This window comes from Molossus molossus, unplaced genomic scaffold (assembly GCF_014108415.1).
Source record: "Molossus molossus isolate mMolMol1 unplaced genomic scaffold, mMolMol1.p scaffold_m16_p_22, whole genome shotgun sequence".
Taxonomy (NCBI): Eukaryota; Metazoa; Chordata; class Mammalia; order Chiroptera; family Molossidae; genus Molossus; species Molossus molossus.
The window spans coordinates 26,705,516-26,727,717 of record NW_023425358.1 but is presented as its reverse complement, the minus strand read 5'-3'; the positions used below and the strand labels follow the sequence as shown (position 1 = coordinate 26,727,717).

General features: G+C 47.6%; 1 pseudogene; it reads right to left on the bottom strand.

Moving 5' to 3' along the window:
* Nucleotides 1-4,687: 4,687 nt before the first annotated feature.
* LOC118640385 lies at nt 4,688-10,958 on the bottom strand (annotated as a pseudogene).
* Nucleotides 10,959-22,202: the final 11,244 nt, after the last annotated feature.

Here is a 22,202-nt window from a genome sequence, read left to right as displayed (position 1 = left end):
GTCAGCGGAAGGGGACGTTGTCACACCCCCTGCTAAGGACACCAGCACATGTGAGTCACCTCCCTGGCTTCTCTGCCAACTCTAGTCCCAGCCTTTAAAACATTCTCTTCCAAATGTCCTGGGGACACTGTCACTTCTCCTCTCTTCCACTAGATGGTGCTCTGCACCCACCTGAGACAGCCACCGACCCTGCTTCCTAGCATGCTGGGGCAGGCAAAGATGACACAATGATGAATGGTGCTAACCGTGAAGGGGAAATGTTGACTACTTTATTTTTATTTTTTTTAAGAGTCTGGATTTATTTTATTGTATTCATTTATTTTTTAAATCCTCACCTGAGGATATTTTTCCATTTATCTTCAGAGTGGGAGGAATAGAGAGAGAAAGCGCGCATGCACAACATCGATTGGTTGCCTCCCACATGACCCCAACCAGGGCTGGGGACCCAACTGCAACTGAGGTACGTGCCCTTGACTGGAATTGAACCCACAACTGTTTGGTCCATGGGCCGACGCTGTAACTGCTAAGCCAAACTGGCCAGGGCAAAAGTTGACTAAAGTAGTCATCAATACTTTTGTTCATCAATAAACATGATTGTAGAATAAAAAGATAAACCATATAGCGGAAAAGGCTTTTTGCATCCACGTATCCAACAAAGGACTTGTGTTATAAACAAAAAAAAGCACAAAAGAAAATGGGCAGAAGACATGAATAGATTTTTTTGGAAAGAGGATACATCCCTTGCTAAAACTCAAATGCATATACGCTCAACCCCATTAGTCTTCATTGAAATGCAGTTTGACAGCCCAAGGTGATACGTCACCAGGAAGCCTAAAATGAAAATGGTCCATAACTAGTGCTGCTGAGGAGGTGGAGGCAGTGGAACTCCATTCAGTGCTGATGGTTGGATAAATCGATATAACACTCTGGATAACTATGTTCACATCTCCTAAAACTGAATACATTCAAACCCTGGGGTACCGCAGTTTCCCCTCGGTATCGTCCCAACACGGATATGTACTTACGTTCACAAATACACACAAGCTGGAATGCTCATAGCACCCCTAAGAGCCCCAGACGTAAAACTATCCAAATATCCATCAATGGCCGAATGGATCAAGTGTGGCGTATTCACACAGTGGGCACTGCACAGCACTGAGCTTGAGCAAAGTACACTGGCATGCAACCACGTGGACGGGTCTCACAAACAGAGAGCAAACAAAATCAACACCAAAGAGTGCAGATACAGCAGCACCGCCCCCCTTATCAGCAGGGGATACGTTCCAAGAACCCCAGTAGATGCCTGAAACTATGGATAGTACCAAACACTACATGCACTAGGTTTTTCCTACATATAGATACCTATGATAAACTTAGGGCTTCTCTTTGGCATGTCTGAATTGCCAGCATCACTACTCTTGAACATCGGGGCCATTATTAAGTAAAATAAGAGTGACTGGAACACAAGCACTGCAAGTCATGACCGTCCATTTGTTAACCCAGATGACTACTAAGCGATGAATGGGTGGGGTTAGCACATACAGTGTGGATATACTGGACAGAGGGATGATTCTCATCTAGGCAGGGTGGATGGAGAAGGAACGTGCGAGATTTCATCATGTTACTCAGAATGGCGCACAATTTAAAACTTACAGATTGTTTATTTCTGGAATTTTCCATTTAATATTTCTGGATCACAATTGACTGTAGGTAACTGAAACCTGGAAAAGTGAAATAGTGAATGGGGCAGGGCTACTTGTTAGCTCTTAACTTCCATATTACTGCCCTAAACCTCTCATTCCAAGAAACCAAAACCCATCACTCCAGTCAGGCAGAACGGAATGATGGAACCACCCTAACCCACTCAAAACTGCAAACGGGCCCTGGCCGGTTTGGCTCAGCGGTTGGAGGGTCGGCCTGCGGTCCGGAGAGACCCGGGTTCGGTTCCCGCTGAGGGCGCGTGCTTCGGTTGCAGTTTGTCCCCGGCCCTGGTTGGTCGATGTGTCCCTTCGCGTCGGTGTTTCTCTCTCTCTCTCTTCCTCTCTCTCCCTCCCACTCTACCTGTACAAGGGATGGAGGAATGTCCTCGGATGAGGATTAGAAAAGAAAAAAAAACCAAAAAACTGCAAACGGTCGCTGGACAAGAAAAACAAGTACAAGTTTCAGGAGACCCCAGCCCCCAACCAATCAAAGGCGACCACGTCTCCTCGGCTGAACGATCACCCCCCCACCCCCACCCCAGCCCTGAGTTTTAAAATCCCTAGTCTGGCCCTGGCCGGTTTAGCTCAGCGGTTAGAGGGTCGGCCTGCGGTCTAGAGAGACCTGGGTTTGCTTCCCGCCAAGGGCACATACCTTGGTGGCAGTTTGTCCCCGGCCCTGGTTGGTCCTGCGGGTGGCAGCCACTCAGTGTGTCCCTTTCACGTTGATGTTTCTCTCTCTCTCTCTTCCTCTCCCTCCCTCCCACTCTATCTGAACAAAAAGTGGAAAAATGTCCTCGGGTGAGAATTAAAAAAACACCATAGTCTGTACAAGCTGGTTGCTACTCTCTCCTTACAGGTAGTCCAGCAGGCTGATTCCCAATAAACCTGCACTTCTGGAGACCCTGTACCGCCTCGTTCCGCCTCGTTCTTACACTACTGTAATGTGATGAGCAAGTTATAAACATTGTCTCATTCGGTCATCACAAGACCCTGAGTTGCTATAATTATCCCATTTTACAAATTGTGAGACCGAGGCCTTAGATCTTTCATCTACACTCACACGTAGCAGGTGAAACACTCAAGAGCACCTCTGTGGGACTGAGTCCCATCAAGATATGAAAACAGTGCCCAGCCCCTTTCCTGAGATTCTCAGGGGCTGAGAGGCACCCCAAACTCTCCACTTCCTCTTCTCTAAAGAAGGCAGAGAGAGTCCACCCTGCCAGGGTTCAGAGTGTACCGGATCATCTACTCCAGAGGGCGTATTTGTTTTGGAAACAGCAGGTTTCCACCGACCAGGAGAGAAAATTCTGTTCTCTGTGATGCCATTTATTCTGATTCCCCTTTGCTTTCTAGTATTCTAGAACTCAAAACCTGGGCATGGAGTGATCTGATATCTGACAGAAAGGGTCTTCTGGTTCAGGATGGGCAGGTGTGACCACAGCGCGGTTTCAGAACACAGTGGAACATGGGCATATCGAGCATATTGAGGTGGGAGCACACAGCCCCTTCGTCCTTCCTTCATCTTGTCCTCTGGCCCCCAAGCTCTATCCGACACTGCTCAACAGAGAATGTGACTCACGTCTGGCCCGTGTGGCTCAGTGGTTGAGCGTCGACCCATGCACCAAGAGGTCGCCAGTTTGATTCCCGGTCAGGACACATGCCCAGGTTGTGGGCCCGATCCCCAGTGGGGGGCATGCGGGAGGAGGCCAGTTGATGTTCTCTCTCATCGATGTTTCTATCTCTCTCTCCCTCTCACTTCCTCTCTCTCTAAAATCAATAAAGAAAACAAAAAAAAAAAAAGAATGTGACTCACAGATGGAAAGCACATATATAATTCTATACACTTGAATACCATACTAAAAAACAGACAAAATTGGGTTGTTTTTTTTTTTGTTTTAAAAGATCATTTATTAATCTTAAGTACACGGATTAAAGTATTTATCAATTTATTACCAATAGGTTATTTGTTGGGATTTTGTTTGGAAGGGTCTTCACCTGTTATCTTTACCAGTTTGTTTTCCAATGAAAGAAAATTCCAGGTTCTCTTTCTTTTTGCATTCTTTCTAGGCGCTCTGAACCAGTCACCGGCTATCTTAGGAAACCAATGACAGCCTCCTGTGCAGGCTTTCTAGTTCCCTGCCTCTGAAAAGAAAGTCCCACTGACTTTCTCAGCCACTCACATAACAGCTGCTAAACAACCTATTGTACAAGCACATTCCAATACAAATAACAATGACACAGAGTTTATCAAGAGCATTCTAATGGAAAACTAGAAATGCATGACAGCGAGTAAATAACAACGACTGACTGGCCAAGGAATCTCTTTAAGAAATACAACCACGGGGAACGGGAGGCACAGCAGGAATTATTATGAAGAGCTTATCAAGACCTGATATTTCCACTGGAAAAAACAATCAAAACCCTCCAGGCTAAATAGTTCCTTTGTACACAACTATTTTGTTAGACCCCCAAATTAAAACATAAAAGCCTTAAGAAAATTTCTGGAAATTACTTTCTAACTTATGTTTTGCACGGTTTAAAAATGTTTATCACGCTATAATTTTACATGAAGAGATAAAATATAAATAAATATTGCCAGGTAGATCTTGTTGCCATTTAAAAACCACAAATAACTTGAAACACTGCCTAGAGAAACTGCTCCTGCATCCTTGTTAATTACGGAAGACTCACAAAGTATTTCTATACAGCATCATCAATCTGAAAACTTCAGAACAAGCCTGAGTTAATGCCCTTAATAGATCTAAAGGGAATGCTAAGGGAAAGAAAACAATACAAGCCAACACTGGAGTGCAAACACCTTTTTTGCTGCAGGTTTTAATGGAAAAGGTTTGTGAGCTAGTGGGGTTCCCTCCTGAGGGCATGCTGCAAAGAGAAGCGAGAGAAACTGGGAACCCTTCCCAGGCCACTTCTTGTTCCATCCCAGTTCCCTGGTTAAGTCTTGCAATTAAAAAGACCCAGATAAGCATTCATGAAAGTCCATCAGGTTCCTTATTAAAGCTGGGATCACACACTAGAGACAGTGGTCTGAAGGGTAATTGAAGGATGGTAACCGGTTGGCTCTAATCTGTTCTTCAGTGAGCAAATCAGGGGCGGGCCACACACTTAAAGAGTGTTTAGATCTAGTCCAGGGTGTGCCGGTGCTTCCCCGAGATGGATTTTCCAGGTAGTATATGGAGGTTCCACCTGCCCCTAGACTCAGCAGCTTGTAGACGCTGTTCAGGTTGGGGCTGGAGGTGTGCTGGCATGTTTATAACTCCATAATTGATGATTGGTAAATTATTGTGCTGCTCCATAACTGATGATTGGAATGTCACTGTATGCCCTCTAGCTGAACCTGTTTAGTCAAAATAACCTCAGTAAATTGGAATACTCCCTGAACCAAGAAATTGTTGGGAGCTGGCTATGTGTCTGACAGAGTCCATAGAGCCTGGAGGTCTTGAGTCAGAGACTCGACCTCCCCCACAATCCAAGGAATTAGACTTGCATTGTGTTTGTGCATCCTGGGGCTAAGTGTGACCCAATGTACCTTGAAATACCTGAAATACCTGGGTGTGCCTGGGTGTGCCCGGGTGTTCCTGTTATCCGCAAGGCAAACTAATTCTGTACAGCATTGCTGTGGCCCTGGCCATTATATCAAGAAGATCCTATTTGCTGTAAGGTATGAGAGGCATGTAATAAAGCATATCGGGACTGATTCCGATGATTCTGTCACAGGGATGCTTGGAATCAGACGCGGGCCGGCTAATACACGGCTCTTATTTGGACTTCAGTTCTCCAGTGGTCTTTCTTTGACTCTGGTGCCTCACAACATCTGGAGGCCCCAGGGCTGGTCTCCGAGAACTCGGGCTTTGCTCTCTATTTGGCTTTAATTTGGCTCTGGTGGTCCCTCGGTTCACAACACAGGAAGCAAGCAAAGTGTCTGTAGGCCTCCCCTGCTGGCTCTGCACTGAAATCCCCACAAATACTAAGGGGAACCTTGGCTTCTTGAGTGATATTCTGCAGTTTCTGCAGAAGGTCACAGCCTTGAGCTGATCAATGCAAAGCTGTTGACTGGACTCCTTGCCCTCCAGGCTTTGTGCAATGTCCACCTGCTTGGTTTCAATGTCATGATCATCCGCCCAGTGTTGGCACTGTGGACTAGCTTGAATCAGTTTTGGAGGAAAAAAACAAGGCACTGCCATCTGGTTCCTTGTTACATTCTACAGCTAGACAAGGTGGGTAGGGCCTGGCCAGTGTGGCTCAGTGGTTGAGCGTTGACCCACGCACCAAGAGGTCTCTGGTTCAATTCCCAGTCAGGGAACATGTCCAGGTTGTGGGCCCAATCCCCAGCGGGGGGCATGCAGGAGGTGGCCAATCGATGTTCTCTCTCATCAATGTTTCTATCTCTTTATCCCTCTCCCTCCTCTCTCTCTAAAAATCAATGAAGAAAAAAAAAAAAAAGATGGGAAGGGCTTGGGGAAAAACACCTTGATAGCCCAGTCTACTGAGGAGTGGTTGGAAGGTATCAAAATAGTGGTCCACCTCTTGGCATTCATCTTTCTAGCTTTTGGCAGACTGGGTGTAAGAATCTCCCTGTGTGCCACCTTGGCCAGTGGGGGAGACTCTCCAGCACTCCCTGACTGTCTACCAAAGTGGGCTGGGAGGGCTACAGGACCCGCCATCAGGAAGCCTGGAGATTCCTCAGCCCGAAGCCCGCCTCCTGATGCTGGGTGTGTCCATTAGAGTCCGTGGGGCACCCCTGGATCCTGGCGTGCCTGGGTGGCCTCTGCACAGCTCCGCACAGCCTGCACCTCCTTAGTGGCCAGCCAGGCTGCCTAAGGTAACAGGCATACAAATTAGCAAGGAGATATTTCCCATTCTTTTTTCTTCCTAAATCTTCAGAGACTATTTTACAATCCTAGACCATCTCAATTCAGACTTTATTTTTTATTTATTTATTTTTTTTATCCTCACCCAAGGACATCTTTACATTTTTTTGTTCAGGTAGAGTAGAAGGGAGAGAGAGAGAGAGAGAGAGAGAGAGAGAGAGAGAAACATTGATGTGAAAGGAACGCATTGAGTGGTTGCCACCCGCACAACCCAACCAGGGCCGGGGACAAACTGCAACCGGGGTACATACCCTTAGTGGGAACTGAACCCCAGTCTCTCTGGACCACAGGCCGACGCCCTAACCGCTGAGCCAAACCGGCCAGGGCTCAATTCAGACTTTAAATGCTCACCAACCACATGTAGCTGATGGCTGGTGAACATTGCTGCTGTAGTACAGTCAATTCCACACAATTCACTATTTAAGGTCCCTTGACTCCTATCTAAAGGCAATACTGATGGTGCCCAGCACTTTACATGCTTTCTCTCACCATGACCCTAAGAGGTAGATATTGTTATCTCTGTTTTACATATTAGAAAACCAAGACACAGACAAGCTAAATAGTAAACCCAGGACTAATAAATTAGTGGTCACAGGACTAATAAATGACACAGGCAGAATTTGAACCAAGGCTGTCTGGTATTCCAGCTTAAGCATGTGACCACAAGGCTTTGCCAAGTACTTTTTTTTTTTTTTAATCCTCACCCAAGGACATTTTTCCATTTTTTGTTCAGATAGAGTGGGAGGGAGAGAGAGGAACAGAGAGAGAGAGAAACATCGACATGAAAGGTACACATCGAGTGGTTGCCATCCGCATGACCCATCCAGGGCCGGGGACAAACTGCAACCGAGATACGTGCCCTTAGCAGGAACCGAACCCGGGTCTCTCTGGACCACAGGCCAACGCTCTAACCGCTGAGCCAAACCGGCCAGGGCTTCCAAGTACTTTTTAAAAAATAAAAGCTCATTTGCATTATAATATCATGCTGTTAACATGTAGGATTCCTTTAAAACCATGATATAAATATTAATAAAGATATTTGACAAAACCAAACATCTATTCCCAGTTTACAGAACAACCCACTGGTCACAAAGCATCTTGCTCATGTACTACTTTCTTGTCCCAGTCGGATACAGAGAAGGAAGTTTAATAAAGGCGAAATCTCAAGTTCAGCTCATTGGAGCTCCCTGGCACGTTCTAATAAAACAAAAAACAGAACAAGGTACAGGGGCACCTGATGGACACAACAGACCTGGTCCTGAAATTAGGATGACCAACAGTCCCAGTGTGTGTGCCGGCCATGGAGGGGTCCCCTGACTTGAGACTCAAGTGCTCAAGTCCTTGGCAAACTGGACAGGTTGATCTTCCTACTTCAAGTGCTACAGGCTGGTCAGACCCTTGCAAATGGGGGAGAGCCCGCCCACCAGCTCACCTGACACTGCTCGTGAGCACTGAGTCTTTTCCATCCCAGGTCATCTTCCCCTCGTCAGGACCCTGAATCATTTTTGATCCTTGGTTCAAATGTCGGTCCTGGCTGATGCGACTGTCTGGTTGGCACCATCCAATGGACTCCTCATCTGTCTCCCCAACCCACTGCAGCCTCTCTGGCCTCTTACCCACACTACAGCCAAGGGATCTTTCAAATCAAAAATGATGTCAAGGCCTCTCCTCCAGTGCCAGGGGCTGAAAATCCTCCAATGATTCCCCAGTGCTCCATTTACCGGTCCTTGGGTGGTACCAACTGCACAGTCACATCAATTAGGACCAATATTTGAATCAAGAGCCGAATTGTTCAAGGTCCTGGCAAGAGGAAGATCGTCTGGAGTGGGAGAGAATCAGTTCTTACATAAAGCATCAGGAACAAAGTTCCAGGATAAAGAGAGAATCCCTGGGAAGCCCCACAAGACAAGGCTTGGCCTCTGTGACTTCTCATCAAACCTCATGCCATGTTCTCTCTACTCACTTCGCTCCAGCCTCACTAGCCTTCTTGCTGACCTCATGCCCATCACTCTCCCTTAGGCCACAGGGCCTTTGCTCATGCTCTGCCCTCTGCCTGGGATATTCTCCAGGCCTCTATCCTACCAACTGATGCTTGTCCATCCTTTAGATCTCAGCTTGTGAGTGGCGTCCTCTCCTGACCTCACAGTCCACATATCAGCTCCCTCCCTCGCAGCGCCTGGTACCTCTTCTTCATAGCTCTCTAATTCACGTGTGTGTTTGTGTGTATCTGATTGTTCTCATCTCCTCCATCAGCTCCTTAAGGGAATGACTATGCCTTTTTCAATTGACATTGTATTTCCAGCACTACCACCAGCCCTAGTAGATGTTCAATAAGTACTTGTTATTAGAATAAATGATGAATAGTATGTGTTCAATATACACTTGAGATTTTTTTTGGAATGGGGCAAAACATTACTAGAGCTGGGAAGTTAGCAACATAATTCTTTTTGAATCAGTAGCAGCTCACATTTCCTCCCAGCTCAGCACAGTCATTTGGTCTTCAGGAAACATGGCCCTAGATCTTGGATTTTTCAGGGCTGGAGATTGGTGGGGCGTAGAAGGAGAAAGAAGGGCATAAGATAGCAAAAGTTTTAAATTTTAACTAAGAGCAAATAGCAACAACATACACACATCCACTGTCCTGTAGTTTTTTTTTTTTTTTTTTTTTTTATCCTCACTCGAGGACATTTTTCCATTTTTTGTTCAGATAGAGCGGGAGGGAGAGAGAGGAAGAGAGAGAGAGAGAGAGAAACATCGACGTGAAGGGACACATCGAGTGGCTGCCACCCGCACGACCAACCAGGGCCGGGGACAAACTGCAACCAAGGTACATGCCCTTAGCAGGAACCGAACCCAGGTCTCTCTGTACCGCAGGCCGACGCTCTAACCGCTGAGCCAAACCGGCCAGGGCTGTCCTGTAGTTTCTTAAAAGAAAGACGATCTTAACATATAAAGAATAGGAAGGACAGCCCGGCTGGGGTGGCTCAGTTGGTTGAGCAACCTCCTGTGAAGCAAGAGATCGCAGGTTCGATTCTCAATCAGGTCACATGCCAGGGTTGTGGGCCCGATCCCCAGTAGGAGGTGTGCAGGAGGCAGCTGATAGAGGTTCTGCTCTCACATCAGTGTTTCTCTCTCTCTCTCTCTCTCTGAAATTCATAAAAACATATTTTAAAAAAAGAATAGGAAGGACTTAATTTCAGAAAATAATAATTATAGCCCTTCCCAGGCAGGGATAGTTAGTGTCTTTATAGTGACATTTTGCTACAGAAAACTGCCACTGGTATGTGGATTTGAATCGTGTCTCCAATAGTTACTAGCTGTGTTACCCTGAATAAGCTACTTCACCTCTCTGCTCCTCACTGCCTCCTTTTTGGGGTCGTTGTGAGGAATAAGTGATGTAACCCACATAAAGCCCTGAGCACACTCATACACTGACTGCATCGGCTAATGTAGGTACCCTCTTCGTCATTCACTGGACAACAGCGCCACCTGGTGGCTCCTCAGCCCCGAGCACAGACGAGCTGCTTCTGCAGAGCAATGAGGCTTCCACAGGCAGTGAGGCTGAGGCAGAAGAGAAGCCGTAAACATTCACGGCATCACTTAAAGCTCGGGCCTGTCTTCCTGAGAACAAAGTTTGTTCCTTGGAAGCCACTGCCCAAGCTGTCAGCTCTAGCAGAGGAGAGAACATAAAATCTCTCTCCCTGGCTCCCCAATCATGGGGGCTGTTTTATTTGGGGTGGGGTGGGGGGCTGCCTCTTCACTGGGGCTGACAGGACAGTAGGACCTTAGCACTGTCACCCACTGGGTGTGAGGTCACTGTCAGCCACAGCAACCCCCCCCCCCTTGCGCTCCTGTGAGGTCTGAGAATGAAAAAGAAACGGAATGTGGAAGCCTTCTTACGATGACACAGGGACAGATGTTGAGTTCTGTGCTCTCACCGATAAGGGTCCTGCATTGTCGGAGCCATCAGCCACTGGGAAGGGCCCTTTGTCCTCAGAAAAGTCATTGCAGGAGCGCCTGTGAGGTCTGAAAGCGAACTTGAGCACTCTCCCTTCTTATGTTTCTTCCCCAGTGTGAGATGGACGCTGATTTCCTCTCGTCTCTGCCTGCAGATCTTCATTTAGCCTGTGAGTCTGGGAAGGAGCCTCAGCAAAGGACAAAGAAGGGGCTCGGGGAGCAGGCAGGCTTGTGTCTGAAACCTTATTCTGATGCTCGCTGCCTGTGTGACCTTGGGCAAGTTACTGTCTCCTTGAACTTGTTTCTGCGTCTGTAAACTGGGAATGATAATATACCCCAGGGATTTGATATGAGACTTGAGTGTGCTAACCTACCTCACAATCTCAGATGCCCACAGGGGCCACGCAGGCATGGTGAACAAGAGAAATGGGTCCAGTGCAGGGCACCAGGGTGGTGGGGACTGCGTTAACCAGGAGCACCAATCCCAAGCAACAGGGACAGCTGCTGGCAGCGTGATCTGACCCAGGGCGCTCATGCATTTGATCCAGTACATTACAGACAACCTCAAAGTGCCGGAGTTTGGGGGGTTTTGCTCAAGAGTCTGTGGCTGGGCTTTGGCACTGCAGGGCTTAGCTGAGCTGACAGATTTGGTTAGCAATGAAGTGTGGCAGAAAGAAATGCAGGCCCAGTGCTGCCAGTTTTGTCAAATGTCCGAGAGATTCGAGCCATAAGCTCCATTTTCAATGCTGGCAATTAAACATATAAAATCAATGAACCATGATCCAGACAAAACCCCGTGTTAGCTGTGTGACCTTGGGAAAGTCTCTTAACATTTTTGGGCTTCTTTCTTTTTTGTTACTCTTCAACCGAGGATATTTTTCCCCACTGGTTTTTAGAGAGAGTGAGAGGCAGGGAGGAAGGGGGGGGGGGGAGAAACATTCATGTGAGATACATCGATCGGTTGCCTCCCGCACGACCATGACCAGGACCAGCGATCGAACCTGCAACCCAGGTACGTGCCCGTCACAGGGAATAGAGTCAGATGTTTCTTCATGAATGAGGGCAAGAATACACCTAGCTCCTGATCTTAGAAATTTATACAAACTACTTTATTTAACGTTTCCCTCAACATAAGGGAGGTGTTACTAGTATTCTCATTTTTCAGATGTGAAAACAGAGGTACAGAAGAGCGAAGGAACTTGCCCAGAATCCCACAGCTAGTAAGTGGCAAGGCTATTGTGAGGCTTTATTCATTTATTTATTTTTTTAAACTGTATTCTTTTTTTCTTTGTTCAGATATAGAGTGGGAGGGAGAGGAAGAGAGAGAGAGAAACATGGACGTGAAAGGGACACACATCGAGTGGCTGCCACCCACACGACCCACCAGGGCTGGGGACAAACTGCAACCGAGGTACACGCCCCTAGTGGGAACCGAACCCAGGTCTCTCTGGGCCACAGGCCAACGCTCCAACTGCTGAGCCAAACCGGCCAGGGCTTTTTTTCTTTTTAAAAATACATTGCCTCCCAATGTCTTTAGCAAATCATGTGTTCCAAGGGATTGTTCCAGAGAGTCCCAGCTCTGTCCCGTCCTCTCCAAGCGTCTTGCTGGTTCAGGAGAGCCAGGTCCCCTTCTTGGGAAGCAGCAGTCTGGCACGGTGTGCAGAGCAAGTGTTTCAAAGTTAGGTGGACGTGACTTGCCCTCGTAGCAGCTGGGTGACCTTGAACAGATTCCTGGGTCAGAGATAATATCAGCACCAGGGCCTGGGGTCACTTTGAGGATTCAATGGGATACACATTAATGCCCTTGGCACAGTGCTTTGTTAATGCCCATTAAACTATTACTGTTGCTGCACACTCTCTGGATGATGTCAGGGTAGAGACTGTGACTCTGGACTGGAGCTGGGCTGGCACCCAATGCTGTAGTCGATGCCACAGGACCTGGTACCCACCCCTGGTGTCGGGAGGGCTGTGCACAGTTCTTCTGTCAGTGAGATCCCATCATCTCCTGAAAAAGCAAAACCCCTCTCATGTCCAGGCAGGAAGAAGCGGAAGCATTCCCCAGCATTCAGGGCTCTGGGACGTGGGCAGGGGCTCTCTCCTGGGATCAGCCTGCTGGGGTCTGGTGACGTCCTCCCATCAGGAGCCACTCAGCTCACTTCATTGTCACACCTGGTGACATCCTGCAATTTATGGATTCCTAAATTGGAATTAATTTATGGGGATCAATTCAATGATGAATTTAGGCCAGCCTGAATCATGTAGATAAATGATATATACGTTGTAAGATGATCGCAGAGGAAAAGTAGAGAATGTCTAGAAAGCTGTGACTATTAGATGGTAAAGAAGTTATTGTCTGTTTCTGCCCACCTACCACACCCCACCCCCATTCACCAGCAACTCAGCTACACACTCATCCCTCCACCATCACCCACTCCATGTGACACCTAATAACCACCCTATTCTCCACCCATTTATCTCTCTACACATCCATGCCCTTTCAAACCCATCCATTCACATCCATCCACTATCCACAGTCATCCATCTATCCATCCATCATCCATTCACTGCCCACACACCCAATCAACCATCTCAGTCACACATCCATTCATCCATTTATTCCATCCATCCATTCACCCATCCACTAACCACCTACACCATCCCCCACACTGCCCATCCACCATCTTCTACCCAGTCATCCATCCATCCAGCCAGGCATCCACCACTCACCAACCCTTATCCATTCATCTGGCAAACATTTATTAGTTACCCATAATGTGTCAGGACTTATATTATAAACCTGAAACACACAGTACTAAGTCTTAGCTCCTTTTCTCAAGAACCTTTATCCAGTGTGCAAGAGATCTACTCCAAAATAAAAATCACAAAATAAAACTCAACTAACTTTAATAAGACACGGACAGCAGAAGGCAGAGTTTTGTAGTGGGTACACATACAGGCTTTGAAGCCAGACCAACTGGACTTTGATCTGGGCTCTGCTACTTGATAGATGGATACCCTTGTACCAACCATGACACCTCATTAAGCCTTAGTTAGCTTTAGCTACCTGTCATGTTACATGGCTTCCCACAAAGAGAGGTGGCTATAAAACTCCCAGGGAATAGGCGGACAGGGTTACAAACCCAGCGAAGGCTTCACCCAACCAGCGAACACCTGCAAATGGAAGCACACTCCACGGAGGCCCTGTGGAAACTCCCCTGTGACAAAAAGATGTCCAGACGTCCCTAAGTTCCGTCAGCGTCACACACAGCCAGGCTCACCGAGTTTTCCTGCAACATAGGAACCTGGAGAGATTAGGTTTCTCTCAGCTCACCAGGCACAGGAGGAGTCTGGGAGACACCAAAGGCGGCAGGTATTTATTTCATAAGTAGATAATGGCGAGCCATTCCCAGGGAGCCGTGGCAGGAAGATGGAAACGCTATTAATCCAGTCGGAAGCGCGTTGCTTTCGGAGTGGTCAGCAGCTGGCGGAGAGGACAAAAATGAGAAAATATTGCAGCGGGTGCTCCTGACAGCACAGATTATCCAGGAGACGTTAGAGTGCATTGTTCACCGTTGTAAACATTTTTTAAATGTTTATAACATCTGTTCAAAGGCATCTTGCTGGATGAAACCCAGTAACATTTACAGGTGTGTCTGTGTACTTGCATTTCCTTTGTTCTAGTGTTCTTTGTAAATCACTTCTTTGAGCTATGGACTCAGCAGCGGCTGGCTGGGCCTGTAGAATGCGAAGTGAAGTCCATGCGCCTGGGTAATTGCACTATTGTACTGTTGATGTCTGCTGTGCTGCAGGTGGGGTCCTGGGCTCTGGGAGCGGACTGATGGGGGAAAATGCTCCAAATCCGGGAGGAGAGAAACCAGGAGGAGCATGCAGATGAGAAGACTGTGGAAGATCTCCCAGTGTGTGTTCCCACCCAAAGAGGGGCCCATGGGAACAGGACAGGATTTGGGGAATCCTTGCACTTTTGACCCTTGTGAGAGATTCACAATGTATGGGATCTTGTTCAAGGTCATGCAGTTCTTAAGATAAAGCCATCCCCTTGGCTTAGTTCCACCATTCCCAGTCTCTGACCATAGTGCAATACCCGCAAAACTTGGGTTCCTTAGAGAAAGCGTTCAGAAATATGACTTATAAGGGATAAAACTGAGCAAAGCTATTAGTCATTTTAACTAAGAATGCTAACATAAATACATACGATTAGTCTGGCTGGTGTGGCTCAGTGGTTGAGCGTCCACCTGTGCACTAGGAGGTCGCCGGTTCGATTCCAGGTCAGAACACATGCCCAGGTTGTGGGACCAACCCCCAGTGGTGGGAATGCAGGAGGCGGCCAGTGGATGTTCTCTCTCATCGATATTTCTATCTCTCTCTCTCTCTTTCACTTCCTCTCTTTCTAAAATCAATAAAGGAAAACAAAAATTAAAAAAAAAATACATACGATTATTAGCTCAATTATTTTAAGTGAAATGACTTGTCAACTCAGTTAAGTAATTGACCGAATTAGACAATCTTTTGGATTGATCAGTGTTTTTTCCTACTTCAACTGATTTACTGTTGGATTTAGGACTCATGCACGCAACCAATGTAAACTGTAAGGGAGGAACTCAGCTTTGAATCCATTACCCAGTTCTGTAGACTTGTGAAGAACACCAGTTTGGGAGTCAGGTGCACTAGGGTTAAATTCTGGCACCTTCACTTTCTTGAGGTGCAACATTGAGAAAGTTATGAATCTCTCTGCTTAAGCCTCAGGCTTGTGGAGATTAATTGAAATAATGCAAATGAAAAGCTTAGCACAGGGCTAGCACATAGTGAGTTCTTACTAAGGGTTGGTTATCATCACCATGAAGGAAGGGGTTGAGGTTAGCAGGTGAACTTTCTTCCAGTCTCAGGGATGCTTGAGAAATTCTAGACTTTTTTTTTTTTTTTATCCTCACCCAAGGACATTTTTCCATTTTTTGTTCAGATAGAGTGGGAGGGAGAGAGAGGAACAGAAAGAGAGAGAAACAGCGACATGAAAAGGACACATCGGGTGGCTGCCTCCCGCACGACCCAACCAGGGCCAGGAATGAATCGCAACCGAGGTACGTGCCCTTAGCAGGGACCGAACCCAGGTCTCTCTGGACCACAGGCCAACACTCTAACCCTTGAGCCAAACTGGCCAGAGCGAAATGCTGGACTTTCTGTGATATCAATGTAAGAAATGTAATGTATTCATTAGAGATAAATGATGCTCTTGCTGCGGTTGACTATATGCTGGCATTGACCCAATGATGTCCCTGAGGACACTGTATTTGATTGCCAGGTTTATTTACCACATAACCTATCGCTTATGGGATGCAGCTGCTGAAGGATGAGAGTGTGACATGCACCCCTCCAAGTATTCTGTCATTAGCAAGGTATTCAAGCTGAGGGACCTGAAACCCTGAAGCTTCCCTTTGCTGATGTGACCCACAGACGGTCCAGAATAGGGACTCGGCACCTCCTGCTCCCTGGGCTCTCTGCAGGGCAACCAGCAGAATGAGTCGGCATCTCTTCAATGACGAAAATCCACTAGTGACAAAAGTACAGAAAAGTGCAACTTCCTGTTTTCACCCACTGAAACTTACCAGAAGAGAGTATGTTCTTTGTCTGTGGCGGAAAGAAAACGTCCTACAATGGTCAAAGCTACGAAGGTGACTTTTCAGACAACTCTGGGGGACCCACAGAAGCACAGGATTTTAAGTCCTAGTGCGAGCAACAAACTCAAGGCTTGTTTTGCTCTGGATGACACCACTGGATCAGAAAATTCTCACCAAATTGAACCTAGAAAGAGAGCCAACAGTTCACCATGGAACTGGACACCAAAACGACCAGTGTAATTCTCCAGAAACCAGCAATGGCCAACTCGGACCTGCCCCCTAAGGAAGTGAGATCGGTCTCTGAAGTTAGGCGATCCAGTGGGACCACTGGCTCCCCTGGCTGGACTGGATCCCTCAAGTTCTCCCCAGACCCTGAGGAGTCTTGAAAAGCAAGTAGTATTTCCAGGATGAATGTCTGGCAGCCCTGAGCAAATACTTGGAGGAAACGTTCATTTTTATTATTTGGATAAAAGCACTATACCCATTTCTGAAATCCTAAAAGACCCTCCCGGGTGGCATCCCAGGACAAGACAGAGGACCTACACAGAACCGCGGGGGGTTTGCACGTGGTCTCTGTTTCTTTGGCCAGGGAGCCTGGAAGGAGCCCGAGGGGAAGGCGCCTCGCTGACCTGCCTGGGGGACCCAGCTGCCAGAGGACACCTCTGGTCCTGAGCACCTGACTACCAGTCCTCTCTCCTGAGGGCCACGTGGCCAAGTCTTGGAGGCATGGCCCAGAGGTTAGAGGTTGACTTCTCTGGCCGCAGCCAGCAACAGGCGCCTCACCCAGGAACTGGGGGGGGGGGGGGGGGCGGGTGGAGAGACCAGCCTCAGCTCCCCTCCCAGAGACTGGAGCTGGGCAAGGGGTCATTCCCCTCTCTGGGGTCTTTTTTTAATCCTCACCTGAGGACATTTTTCCTTTTTTTTTTTGTTCAGATAGAGTGGGAGGGAGAGAAAAAGAACATCAATGTGAAAGGGACACATTGAGTGGCTGCCACCCGCATGACCCAACCAGGGCCGGGGACAAACCACAACCAAGGTACGTGTCCTTAGCGGGAACCTAACCCGGGTCTCTCTGGACCGCAGGTCGATTCTCTAATCGCTGAGCCAAACCGGCCAGGGCCTCCCTGGGGTCTTACAACCTGCCCTGGGACACACTGGATGACCTCAACTTCAATCATTCGAGGGTGGCGGGGAGGCCTGGCCTCAGAGCAGCCCTTGGCAGGCCCCGGGCCTCGGGCCTATGGCGCAGAGTGCTCACCTCCCAGCCCACGGCCCGTCTGGTCTCCACGGTGACACCCCTGTGGCACAGATCCTGCGGGGACCAAGGAACGGGGAATTCGTTGGGTGCCTGGGCCGCACTGACAGTCCGGCCGTGCGCGGCCCTCCGCACCTCGCCTGTTGAGTCAGCGCCCGTCAGTCCGCAGAGGAGCCAGGCCCTGAGCAGGCCAGAGTGAGGGGCGCTGGGGGCACCAGCTAAGGCCTATTGCGGCTCAGGGTATTATTTGCAGCAGTTGGGGCTCTCTGAGGAGTCGTCCTGAGGAAACAGTCCTGATACTGCAGATAGACCCGCTCCTGTAGGACGGCTGTCAGAGAGTCGTGTGGGCCTGAGACCCAGCCGGAAGTCCTTCGGAGGAGCGGCTCCAGGAACTCACTGAGACCCACGTCCCCCAGCCGGAAGTCCGTGGGAGGAGCGGCTCTAGGAACTCACTGAGATCCACGCCCCCCAGCCGGAAGTCCGTCCGAGGAGCGGCTCTGGGAACTCACTGAGATCCACGCCCCCCAGCCAGAAGTCCTTCGAAGGAGCTGCTCCAGGAACTCACTGAGATCCACGCCCCCCAGCCGGAAGTCCTTCGAAGGAACTGCTCCAGGAACTCACTGAGACCCACGTCCCCCAGCCGGAAGTCCGTGAGAGGAGCGGCTCTAGGAACTCACTGAGACCCACGTCCCCCAGCCGGAAGTCCGTGGGAGGAGCGGCTCTAGGAACTCACTGAGACCCACGTCCCCCAGCCGGAAGTCCGTGGGAGGAGCGGCTCTAGGAACTCACTGAGACCCACGCCCCCCAGCCGGAAGTCCGTCGGAGGAGCGGCTCTAGGAACTCACTGAGACCCACGTCCCCCAGCCGGAAGTCCGTCGGAGGAGCGGCTCTAGGAACTCACTGAGACCCACGTCCCCCAGCCGGAAGTCCGTCGGAGGAGTGGCTCTAGGAACTCACTGAGACGTACGCCCCTCAGCCGGAAGTCCTTCCGAGGAGCTGCTCAAGGAACCCGACTTCCTTGGCTCTCTGGTGTTCTTGTGCAGGGGTCTGCCCTCTTGTGCCCTTGGCCAGGGCTCCCATCGTGGACATGCTGCAATACTGCCAGATGGATCTGGAAGGGACGGTGGAAGCAACACAAAAGGAGAACCTGTTGCTGAAGAACAGGTCTGAGGTCTCCACGGGGAAAACCTGGAGATGGGGGAAATTACGGACGGCTTTGAGGGGATCTGCAACAGGTGATGGGGGAGGCTCCAAACCAGAAGGAACTTGCTAAAGCCGAATCCAGAACTGCAGAGCTGAATTCCACGGGCAAATCTTTCTCCAGCCACTTTAAGCGATTTGAGAAGCAGAAGGAGGTGGTGGAAAGGCTACCACACAATGAAGAATCAATGAATAAGTGCGTTGAGGATTGTACAATAAAAATTGAGAAGGAGGACCAGAGATACCAGGCGCTGACAGCCCAGCAGAAGAGAAACTTAAGCGGGCAAACAAGGAGATTGCCCAGGCCCCAGCAAGGCCCAAGAGGAGGCTTTGGCCTTCCAAGCTATCCTGGGGAAGGAGCGGGTTCACATCCACTCGCTGGAGAAGACCGTTGGGCAGAAGACTAAAGAAAACAATGAACTGACCAGAATCTGGGATGACCTCATTTCCAAAGTAGAGCAGATCAGGTTTCATGTTATTCTCTCTCTTGACCTCAACACGTTTTGAAACTAGAGTGCTTTAAAAAGAAGACTAGCCCTGGCCAGTTTGGCTCAGCAGTTAGAGCATAGGCCCTCAGACCAAAGAGTCACAGGTTTGATTCTGGTCAAGGGCAGGTACTTCCATTGCAGTTCGATCACTGGCCCAGGTTGGGATCATGTAGGAGGCAACCAATCGATGTGCCTCTCTCAACATAGATGTTTCTATCTTTCCTTTGCTTTTTTTTTTTATCCTCACTCGAGAACATTTCTCCACCCTTTGTTCAGATAGCGTGGGAAGGAGAGAGAGAGAGAGAGAGAGAGAGAGAGAGAGAGAGAGATGTTTCTATCTTTCTGTCTCTGCTTCCCTTCCTCCCACTCTATCTGAAAATCAGATGTTCCATCTCTCTCTGCTTCCCTTCCTCCCACTCTGTCTGAAAATCAATGGAAAAATATCCTCCGGTGAGGATTAAAAAAAAAGAAAGAAGCAACCAATGGATGCATAAATAAGTGGAACAACAAATTGATATTTCTCTCTCTCCCCCACCCTAAAATCAATAAATAAATTTAAAAATAAATACATAAATAAAAAGAAGAAATAAATACATAAATAAAAAGAAGGCTAAATAAAGTTCCCTTAAGTTAAAAAAAAAAAAAGACCAAAATGGTGATTGGGATGTTGGACATTGGCCCTGGATGTTCAAGGCCCTTATGACACAATTAACCTAATACGCTGCTCTGCTCTTTATTCTGTATCTGTTCTCTCTCTTTTAATTTTAAAAAATATTTTAAATAGATTTTTAGAGAGAAGAAGGGAGAGGGAGAAAGAGAGATAGAAACATAATGAAAGAAAACATCAATAGGCTGCCTCCTGCATGCCCCCCCCCCACACACACACACTTGGGATTGGGCACACATCCTGGGCATGTGCCCTGACCGGGAATTGAGCCAGCAACCTCCTGGTGTATGATCAATGCTCAGCCACTGAACTATACCAGCTGGGCGCAAGAGCTGTCTTTACCCTGTTGTATGTTCTTACTTTCTTTGTCAAATATCAATTGACCATTTAGGTGAGAGTTTATTTCTGGGCTCTCTATTCTGTTCCATTGATTTATATTTCTGTTTTTATGTCAGTTCTGTACTGCTTTGATTACTATAGCCTTGTAGTATAGTTTGATATTAGGTAACATGATACCTCCAACTTTGTTCTTCTTTCCCAAGATTGTTTTGGCTATTTGGGGTCTTTTAGGATGATTTGTTCTAGTTCGGTGAAATACACCATTGGTATTTTGATAGAAATTGCATTGAATCTATAAATGCTTAGTTGGTTGGAGTGTTTTTGGTACACCAAAAGGTTTCAGGCTCGATTCCTGGTCAGGGCACATACCTAGGTTGGTTTACTCCCCGGTCGGGGTGTGAGTGGGAGGCAGCCAATTGATGTTTCTCTCTCTCTTCTTCTTCCTCTCTCTAAGAATCAATAAAAACATATCCTTGCCCAGCCAGTGTGGTTCAGTGGGTTGAGCATCATCCAATGGACTGAAAGGTCCAGTTCAATTCCTGATCAGGGCACATGCCTGGGTTGTGGGTTCAATCCCCAGTAGAGGTCGTGCAGGAGGCAGCCCATTGATGTTTCTCTCTCACATCGAAGTTTCTATCTCTCTCCCCTTGAAAAGTCAATATAAAACATTAATTTAGAAAAATAAATAAACATCTTCAAGTGAGGATTAAAGAAAATGCAACTGCCCTGGCCGGTTTGGCTCAGCAGTTAGAGCGTTGGCCTGCAGTCCGGAGAGACCTGGGTTTGGTTCCCACTAAGGGCATGTATCTCGGTTGCAGTTTGTCCCCGGCCCTGGTTGGGTTGTGCGGGTGGCAGCCACTCGATGTGTCCCTTTCACGTTGATGTTTCTCTCTCTCTTCCTCTCTCTCCCTCCCACTCTATCTGAACAAAAAATGGAAAAATGTCCTCGGGTGAGGATAAAAAAAAGAAAGAAAGAAAGAAAATGCAACTGATATCTGAATATTTATTTTGTATCCTGCTACTTTACTGAATTTATTTATCATTTCTAGTAGTTTTTGGTGAAATCTTTAGGGTTCTCTCTATCATGTCATCTGCAAATAATGACAGTTTTATTTCTTCCTTTCCAATTTGAATGCTTTTTGTCTGAGTGCTGTGGCCAGGACTTCCCAGTACTATGTGGAATAAGAATGGTGAAAGTGATGAAAGACATTCCTAACTTGTTCTTGATTTTTTTATTCTGTCTCTCTTTTTTTTATCCTCACCTGAGGACACTTTTTTGATATTTTGTTCAGATAGAGTCGGGGGGGGGGGGGGGAGGGAGAGAGAGAGAGAGAAACATCAACGTGAAAGGGACACATTGAGTGGTTGCCACCCACACGACCCAACCAGGGCTGGGGACAAACTGCAACCAAGGTACGTGCCCTTAGTGGGAACCAAACCCGGGTCTCTCCAGACCGCAGGCCAACGCTCCAACCACTGAGCCAAACCGACTAGGGCTTGTTCTTTATTTTTAAAGGCAGTGCTTTTCATTTTTCCTCTTCAGTATGATGTTAGCTGTGGGTTTGTCATATATGGCCTTCATTATGTTGAACTATGTTCCCTCTTGTCCCACTTTGTTGAGAGTTTTTTATCATAAATGGGTGCTGGATTTTATCAGATACTTTTTCTGCCTCTAGTGATATAATCATATGATTTTATACTTCATTTTGTTTATGTGGTGTATCACATTAATTGATTTGCAGATATTGTACCACATCTGCATCCCAGGAATAAACCCCACTTGATCATGATGTATGATATTTTTAATGTATTGCTAAATTCAGTTAGTTAATGTTTTATTGAGGATTTTTACATCTATGTTCATCAGGGACATTGGCCTATAATTTTCTTTCTTTGTAGTGTCTTTATCTGGTTTTGGAATTAGGATAATGCTGGCCTCATAAAATGAGCTTAGCAGTCTTCCCTCTTAAAATTTTTGGAATAGTTTCACAAGTATAGGTGTTAGTTCTTTGAATGGTAAAGTTCACCTGAGCCCTTGCCCAGTGGCTCAGTTAGTTTGAGCATTGTCCTGTGC